Source organism: Notothenia rossii, assembly GCF_949606895.1.
Source record: "Notothenia rossii genome assembly, chromosome: 1".
NCBI lineage: Eukaryota > Metazoa > Chordata > Actinopteri > Perciformes > Nototheniidae > Notothenia > Notothenia rossii.
The window spans coordinates 65,165,905-65,175,701 of NC_136912.1; the positions used below are offsets into that span (position 1 = coordinate 65,165,905).

General features: G+C 38.8%; 2 long non-coding RNA genes across 2 annotated transcripts; one reads left to right on the forward strand and one right to left on the reverse strand.

Annotated features, from left to right (window-relative positions):
* The first annotated feature begins 4,452 nt into the window (after positions 1-4,452).
* On the forward strand, positions 4,453-5,870 carry LOC307018134. The gene is made up of 2 exons (XR_013802338.1): positions 4,453-5,550; positions 5,771-5,870. It is a non-coding gene; the product is annotated as an uncharacterized lncRNA (long non-coding RNA).
* A 653-nt stretch (positions 5,871-6,523) lies between these two features.
* Positions 6,524-9,042, reverse strand: LOC307018139. The gene is made up of 2 exons (XR_013802339.1): positions 8,606-9,042; positions 6,524-6,710 (listed from the first exon to the last, which is right to left on the reverse strand). It is a non-coding gene; the product is annotated as an uncharacterized lncRNA (long non-coding RNA).
* Positions 9,043-9,797: the final 755 nt, after the last annotated feature.

Sequence of the window (9,797 nt, forward strand, 5' to 3'; positions counted from 1 at the left end):
CTACCAAGTGTCCTGCACGATGGACACACTTTCATATCTGCACTGACATATTTCAGTCAGAAGTTGGCTAGGTAATGCGTAGTTTTACATTTTATCCAGACAGGAGGAAGTAAAGGGAGACATTCTAATCTAAAAATGAACCAAAGAAAAAAGCCCTGGGATTTTAAAACAATCTTCTTTATGAGCCCTTGCGCCATACAGATTTCCTTTAGACTTTTAATCTTTCACTGAAGAAAAACTGTCTATGGTTGGTTTTAAGATTAGTCACTGCACAGCAGCACTTCATTAGTTTAAGAAAAGGTCATGGTCTTGGTTTAAATCAGAAAGTTACAGCTATTTAAAGTAATGCAGCATGTTTTTGATTGGGGTGTTTAAAACCTAAAAGGAATCAAAGTGGTTTTGTTTTCCTAAACCTAACCCCCGACAGGAGGATGTCCTGCACTCGTTTTACCTGAAAACCCCCTGACCACTTCCATGTGCAGCAGATTAATGCAACACTTTATTCATTCCAAATAATGTTGCCTTTGAGCATAGATCGGTTTTTCCCCCAGGAAGGTATATGAATGTACTTCCTTCAGGTTTCAGGCTTCATCTCACATCCATCTCACATGTTGAACCTGCTGCAGGGATTCTCTCCCATTCAGACACAAGAGCATTAGTGCGATCTAACACTGGTGTTGAGTGATAAGGTCTGGGCCATCTCCAGCTCATCTCAAAGGTGTTGATGGAGTCAGGGCTCTGTGCACGGCAGTCAAGTTCCTCTACAAACATTAAAAGGATATCATTCTATCATATAGATGCAATTACATTATTCACACTGGAGTTATGGTTTCAAATAGTAACAATTCACAAAATACAAGAAGACATAAATATACTGAAATGGGTAGCATTTGACAGTAACTTTGTACCAGCAAGACAAGATGAATGTTCCAAACGGTGGGTGACCAAGGGAATCACAGCATGGTGCACTTTGGAGAAGAAAGGGAAACTAGAGAGTTTTCAGGATATGAAAGATAAATACGATTTAGGGAAACATGACTTCTATAGATATCTACAACTAAGGGATTATTATAGAAAACACTTCAGGGGAACACCCTCCAAGGACGTGAATGAAGTGATTCCGACTATAATCAATTCATATGTAGGAACAAAAATGAAGACTTAACTGTACTATAATATTAAACAAATATTCAACCACGTATATAAAAGAAAAATGCGAATCAGAAGTCAACACGAAAATTGAAAATAATGAATGGCAAAACATGTGGAGAATACACCAATCATCCACCCGGATATGGAGGGAGTTCTCTTGGAAAAATCTGATCCGTTTTTTTACAACACCCAAGGTTAAAAACATATACTCAAATGTAAAGTCACCATGCTGGAGGGAATGTGAAACAGCAGAAGCAGATCATTCACATGTATTTTGGAAATGTCACAAAATAACAACGTTTTGGGGAATGGTTCATAAAGTAGTACAAAAGATAATCGGATATGATTTCCCCAAGAGTTTTATGATTCTTTATTTGGGTAATTTTACGGAAAGAGATGGATGTTTAGTTAAAGTGTTGTCGATAGCCGGCAAGAAAGCCATCACAAGGAAATGAGGGCAAGTGGATATCCCTACCCAAGGACAATGGATGGAGATAGTAGAGGAAATCTACATAATGGAAAAACTTACACATCGGTTGAGACTAAGTCTACTAAAGATGGAAGACCAGTGGAAAGGATGGACATTATATAGAGAAGAAGACAAACACATTGGACAAAAGAATCCAGGAAACAATTGAGATTTAAACTCCCGACAAGCGCTCTTTTGGACACTCGTTTTTTATTTTTCGTTTTTATTTCATTTTTGAGTTGCCCGTTGAACCTTAACATGTGGATGCAAATTAAAATTGTATTTTTGTATCAATTATTTTTAATAAAAACAAAGTAAAAAAAGAAAAAACATATGCTGTCGCATATCATATATATTAAAGGTGAGAGACCAAGAAACATAGATTCAAGACAAATTTATACTGAAGTACAAAAGCATACTTTTGGTGATTTTGGTGCCCCTATATTCTCCCTTAACCTTTTAACCCTAACCCTCGTCCTTGTTTTATTGAATGGTCACTACATGGTTACATAACATCACAAAACATTTTAGTTAGCGGATGCTTTTTTCCAAAGCAATTTACAAACACACTGTAGAAATCACTGCAGGACATTGGGATCAAACCACGTTCCTTCTGATTGGTAGAATATCGAATCAACACCCTCAGCCTCAGCTGCCCGACACCAATGTTTTTACATCACATTATATGGTATTTGGCTGGCCCTTTTATCCAAAGCACCTGACATACACTTTAAGACAACAGAAGATGCCACGAAAGCAATTTAGGGTAATTTATCTCAGCCCCTAATTTGCAGATCAGCACACTAATCCCCATGAGCCACAGATGCCCTTGGTGAAATAGGGTATGTAATACATATTACTTTTGGTTAATACTGCATCACTTCACAACAGATCCTATCTTTTTATTTTATTATGACAGTTAATCATGTTATTCAACTACTTTACCTCGTACTTTTTACGTTATATATCAGTTCTATATCAGTTCTATATCAGTTCTATATCTTTACTTCAGAACTGTTCCTAATGTATGCCTTAAATGGGCCCTATTATGCTTTTGGGGGGTTTTCCCTTACCTGACCTATGTTATATAGATTTGTGTGCATGTAAACTGTCTGCAATGGCTAAAATCCCCAAGTTCTCTCCCCCTACCTCAAACACCTCCATTCGACTCCTTTGTTTACTTCTAGTGACATCACTATGTAACACTTGCGCTTTTATTTGAGCCACATTGTACTTGATAGGCTGAGGAGCGGGACATTTACAACACATCTCTAAGCGGTTGACCAAACACAACAGTGCCAGCCAGCTAACCAATCAGAGCAGACTGAGCTCTGGTTTCAGACAGAGGGTGAAAAGAGTCACAGTAGAGGTAAAAAATGCTCATATAAACCTGAAAATTAACAGAATATGTCCTCTTCAAACTCTCATTGTTAAATGTTATATATTCTGTTTGTACATATTTGTATGAGCGTTTTTGTAGTCTACGAACAGGGAATGTCAACAGCTATTTCACTAAAATGCTTGTGAGTTTTAGACAAATAAAGAATTTTTTACTTTTGATCCAAAAATATTTGTATTTACTGCAGTGGATGATGTAAGTTCACCACTGTTGACATTAAACAATGTTCTCATGTTTAGAAGACACCACCCGGAGTACATTTGAAATGCAAATGGGCTTCTAAGCCATTAGTCTCCCAAAGTCATTAAAGAGACAATACACAGATGCAAAGTAAATAATCCAATCTTCGTGTTAGAGTTTTGTATTACTGATCGCCAGAACAATTATGCATTATCCACTGAAAACAATGTATGCTCAGCAATTTCTGTTCAGTATAGTGACGTTCCTGTTCTCAGGATGGCACTTCCCGGCTGGAGCTGCCACCGAAATGATATCCTTTTAAATAAAAAAACAGGCCGCAAATTGAAATAATATTTTACATGGCATGAAAGATAAACAGGGGAGCATGCCAGCTGACGTCTCTTTGTTGCTATAGCAACGTAATATTACTATTATGTTGACTCTTAGAGTTAGCTAGATGGCTACATTTAATCAGCAGTGCCTGGGCACATTTACAAAGTTGGTTATTCAGTATCCAATGTTATCAGTTGACAGATGAAGTACAGTTACCATTGTCTAAATACATAAAACCTAAGTTGTCACCCTTTTTTAATTAATAGAAAATGACATTGGATATTTTAATCAGATATTGACATGGACTCTATACAGTATTTTTAAATGGAAGTAGTGACAGTGACGTCACGTCAGTGTTTCAGCAAGACCAGGGCTAAGAGGGCGTCCACCCGAGAGTGTGTGGGGGGGGGGTGCTTGACTTTTGACTTGAGTCGTCCATTATAGATACTGTCTTTTTACATTAGTGAGCCGGATCATTTGGCTTGGCCCGGATCATTTGGCTTGGCCCTGTTAAAGCGCCGGCTGTTCTGGCTCCCAAACGGCTCTTCATGTTACCACAGTTTACCACAGTGCCTCAGTTTTGCCGCTGCGAGGCTCTGGTGCTCGCAGCTCACGCGCCTGCTCCACTAGCACCGCTCATCGCGTCCAAATCGCGCAAGTTCCGTGTTGTCCTGTAGCAGGCACCGCCGATGTCAGGGAAACGAATACTCAATACTCCGAAAAGAATCCCACCAGACTCCTTTGCCCCTCCAACAGAGGGATGTCCTTGTCCTTTTTCTCAATCTTCTCTCAAATTATTAATATTTTTGGACGCCCTCGGCTGGAGTTCAGGGTGTACCGAGCTGAATAAGGGCGTCAAATGACGGCAAGACGCCCCCCTGGCGGAAACGCTGCGTCACGTCAAGCATAGAGAGGCGAAGTCCCTCCCCTTCCGGGAGCCTCCATGGGACCCCGGAAGCGGAAAATTATACATAGAAGTCAATGGAGAGAGAAAAGTTATCTTTTGATCCCGTTTGAATTGTGCCACGAATGACACATATGATGTTTGTCAATCTTAAACAATCATTTCCATGCAAAAAAAGTCACAGTTTGTCGTAAAACTGCTGAAATATAAGACTATGAATAATACGCAACTAGAAAGACTACAAATCCCAAATGCATTCTGGGTCGCGTAAGTGATGTCATAGGCGATAATGCTCCAAGACTGGTTGTGACTCGCAAAGCAAAGAGGAAGAAGAAGACTGATTTATTCCCTCCAATAAATATAAGAGATTGCTCCAATAAATTCACTTTTACAAGATGCCTGTGTGCTTTGTACGAGGTTGTAATCACAAAAGAGATCATACCACTTGCTCGTTCTATCGCTTCCCGTCTGATGAAAGGACCAGGAGTCGTTGGACCAAACATATCAGGTAATATACATGTTTTGCATGGAACATAGTCAAGTTAGCTACCTAGCTAGTAGCGAGCATGTTAGTTAGCATTATATTACATTACTTAGCCTTGTCATTTGTATTAGCCTTAACATGAAGTAAACCAAAATGTTAAACAGTAAGAGTAGTCATGATGGTAAGTATTTTGTGAAACATTTGAAGAGTAGCCTATCGCCCCCTCCACCAGGTGCTAAGGGGGCGGGAGGTAGGCTAACCTCACATTAGTATCAGCGATCTTTTCTACTTAATGCTATCTGCACAAATGGTTAACATTGACCATTAAAAGATCAGGCAGTTCAGGGAGAGTCGAAGGAAGGAAGGAAGGCAGGCAGCTTTGCATGACATTCTTCTGGACGTGTTTCATTGTGATGATAGTGAGAGTGAGTCAATCTGTTTGTTGGAAAGACAGTAGTTGAGTGATTACTGAGAGAAAATTATTAAAAGAGATAATTATTCAGTGTTGTTACTTTAAAGTGTTGTTACTGACCTTTTTCTCTTTTATTTTCTTTACCTCACCTGTAACTGCTGAGACCCTGAGGAACAAGCACACTGGACTGACCTGCTCTGGCAACCTGATTTCCACTGTACGTAATAGTATTTGGTTATGGTATATTATTTATATACATCAAAGGCACAATGCACCCCCCAGAGACACACATGTATTGAGTGTGATATTTTGCATTGGTCATGTGAAATCATCTTTACATACTAGAAAACTGTAGGAGCGGCAACTTGTTTTGAAATTGAATTTTTAATATTCGATAATAAAGTTGATCTGTTTTCTTTATTCTTCTCTCTTCCCAGCTCCATCCATCACCATTCTCTGTTCCTGCAGGTCCTGCTTGCTAATCAATATTCATATTTTTTTACACAATTACAAATAAAGTCAATGTATTGTATGACATGAAGTTGTGCTTCATTCTGAGTCAATAATAAATTCATTCTGCCTTCAGCTGCAAAATTATTGTGGACTGCACTGACATCCATGTAGCTGCCCCCCAGTAAGATGAACCAAGCAAAGTTGACATACTCAACATACAGCTGTACTCTTAAGTTTACATGAAGAATTTGTGAAATATTGGTAATAACAGGTTTAAATGATTATTAGTAATTAATTATATAATTTTCTCATCGTAGATGAGCAGACAGGGAGCAGATGAGAAAAGCAGAATATGCAGCTGCCATTTTCCACATGGAAAAGAGAAAGGGTCAAGTGTATTTGAGTGGACAAAAGAGAAATCCCAAATACGAAAAATAAAATTATACAATTTACAGATATGTATACAAATAAATATATATCCTATATACACTATCATGTATAATGATGTTGTATGATGTAGAAGGAAGTGTGGTAGATAACAAGTAAATATAGAGTTACATACAGATCCATGTTACAGCAAAAGATGGAATAACTAAGAAGCACGCAGTATAATAATAATTACACGCAACAATTAAATAACTGCTCAGCATCTCCACCACAATCCCAATCTGCTGTGTCCTGTTTTCCTCCCCTCTGCATAACACCCCATCACACATACGAAACACAACGCAGAGTCCGAGGGTGTTAAGAGTATGTTTATTTAAATGTCCTCCTCTCTACTGGCCAACACAGGGAGCATATGCTGGGTGTAGAATTGTTCCAGGAGGAGGAGATTTCCATGCCATGCAGGGTCTTTGGGGATGGGGAGGATGATCGCCTCCATCGTGGTCCACAGCAGCAGAGACTCCGGTCTGTGATGTGCAGCTGTTATATAATATACAATACATTTTTTTGAAAAACATTTGATCAAAAAATAAAGATTTGGTCAGGATCTAGAGTCAGTGTGTAGTTTATTAATTAATCAATGCTCTCTACATTAGGAAAACACATACCAGTGTACCAGAGGGAGTCACACACAGCTGTGCCTAGATAACCAAACAAATTGACAACAGGGATGCAAACTCATCAGGTATGAAAAAGGTGACAAGGATCCGAGCCCCCTGACCCCACAGAATATCGGCTTTAAAATTAGGAATAACAGGATTTTAGCAGTCAGAACAACTAAAGCAGCAGTGTTAATATTAACAGAAACGCCATAGAGTCACATCTAATAGAAATATATAAAAAGCATTTATTTTAATTGTGTAGCAGTCAGTTTATAATTTTGGCAGCACTGTTGAGCATTTTGAAAATGTATTTTCATGCCTCTGTGCAAGGCTTAGTCTTTCTATCTTTATAGCCACTGGTGTAAAGTAACCAAGTTCATAAACTCAACAAGTACTATACTTGGGCACAATTTTGAGATACTTGTACTTTACTTAAGTATTTCAATGTTTTGCTACTTTGTACTTCTACTCCACTACAGTTCAGAGGTAAATGGTGTACTTTTACTCCACTACATGTATGTAATACCTTTAGTTACTTTACAGATGTGGATGAATGATGTGAAATATAATCAAGTGTTAAATCAGACTTTAGTTCCACCTGGAGTAAATCCAAAAGCTACCCTGCCTGCAGTATACAAAGTCATTCAAACTAGCTGCACCTTAACCAGCTTTGATAACACTTTAATGATCAGTCATTATAAAACATATCATATTATTCTGAAATGGACCAATCTGCAAAATGACTACTTTTACTGTCGCTACTTTCACTATATTTTGATAATAATAATTTTCTACTTTTACTTGAGGAAAATTTGGAATGCAGGACTTTTACTGTAACAGAGTATTCCTACACTCTGGTACTTCTACTTTTACTCAAGTACAAGAACTGAGTACTTCTACTTTTAATCAATTTCAAGATATATACTTATACCACCTCTGTTTATAGCCTATGAAAAAAACGATTAGAAAACGAAGGCTAAAGCTAACGTTAGCAGATAGTGACAATGTATGCTAGTTAGCTAGCTCAACGATAATATTGCGACGGGGAAAAAAACCTTTTCAGTGCATATCACGCTCTGCCGCTCCGACAGGGAGCTCTACTCTGAACACCTGAACGGCCCGTTCTAACAGCTGTTCATCAGCGGTCCAGTCTGTGCCACAGTGACTCCGGACGCACAGTTAATATTAACGAACGCACCGTAGGTAATGTAGCTGCTGAAGCTAGACCATCATCGCCGAGCAGCAGAGGCTTATTATACATCATGAGCAGAGCCGACAGGCAGGAAGACTCGAGCACACAGCTCGCGCTTCATTATAATATATAAAAAAAAGCTCGCGGCCGCACATTAATCCGGGTCCCAGACCCCCTCCCATACCCCAAAAATATTTTTATTGCAGATCTACAGGAATCATAAAAACGACCTATTTTGGATTCAAAACGGAGAATTTCGCCGAAAGGTGACAAGTTTGCATCCCTGGACAAGATAACCAAAATCCTTGAATCTACACACAGCAAATAAACTCAAATGACACAACGAGATGTAAAAAGGAGATCACACATATAGTCGATATAGAACTGGCCGCTTCAATCTGAAGAGCAACTAAAACAAAACACGGGAGTGTATCTTGTTCTTGTGAACACTAATGTTATCCACAGCATACACAGACACCACACAGTTCTTAAGGAGAAAACTAGTTGCTAAAACAAAACACGTTAGTGTACCTTGTTAGCTAGCTGACATTAACCTTAGACATTGCACTCATATTACTCACTGAAACCTTGTAAAGCCGGTCCCGCATGCTGGCTCTTACAGAACCGCTCCCTTTCGTGTATGTACAGCTCTCAACATGCCCAGACTTGTAGTGATTTTCACCTCTTTTTATACTTTTTCGCCTCATTCTGAAAGAAACAGGTGAAATTTACTAACGTGACAGCCATCTTTGTGATGGTGACGCGTATTGTGCGAGACCAGAGACCTGTAGTTCACTGAGCGGTTTCACACAAAAAAAATTGTAACTTCACAGTTTTACGACACATTTTTATTTTTTTGACTTGCAAAATGTTCTTTTAATTTGACAAACATCATATGTGTCATTCGTGGCACAATTCAAACGGGATCGAAAGATGACTCTTCTCTCTCCATTGACGTCAATGTATAATTTTCCGCTTCCGGGGTCCCATGGGTCGGAAGTAGATGGGCGGGACTTCGCCTCTCTATTGGTTGGATATGGATAACTGGCAATTCCCCAGGTATTTATTTCAGAATCCTCTGATAAGCATGAGTTCATTTTTTGAATGAAGCTCAGTTTAAGTTCAATCAGAAATACCTTTACATTTAATTTTTCACAAATAATGTACTTTATCAATTGTTTCATCCCATCACCATCACTGTTGCCTAGACTGGGGGTTTCATATTTTACTCGTGGCTTCACCTCGCCCATAAAATACTTGACCTGATGGGTCTCATGCCCAAGACTAATCACATTTCTCATCATGTCGTGCAGATGTCAATAAATGTTCTTTAACTCAGAAATGAGTCTCTAAAATAACACAGGACAACCATCAATTACACCAAGGTAAAAAAATAAACTGTTAATATTTGTATACAACTGTAATTTATAAAATGTGTTAACTTTATGACTTTTCTTACATAAGCAAACGTAAGCTGGCTTTGCTAATGTGATTGAAAACCTAAGTTATCGTTTCCCCTGTGGTTGTTCTAGCTGTATTTTGCAAACAATAAATATTAGTGTAACGTCCGAGGTGTTAAGGCTTCAAAGATACTTCTGTGTAACAAAAACTCAGGAACTTAGTACTTTTTGGAGCGTCCCAGATAGCGCCTCCGTTTATCATTGTCGAGTCACACCACACTCTCCTTCACCACTCCAGGACAGACTCTGCATGCTCACAACACATGACCTCTCAACCCAATGCTTACATGCGTCCCCCCTTACTGAAAGAAAT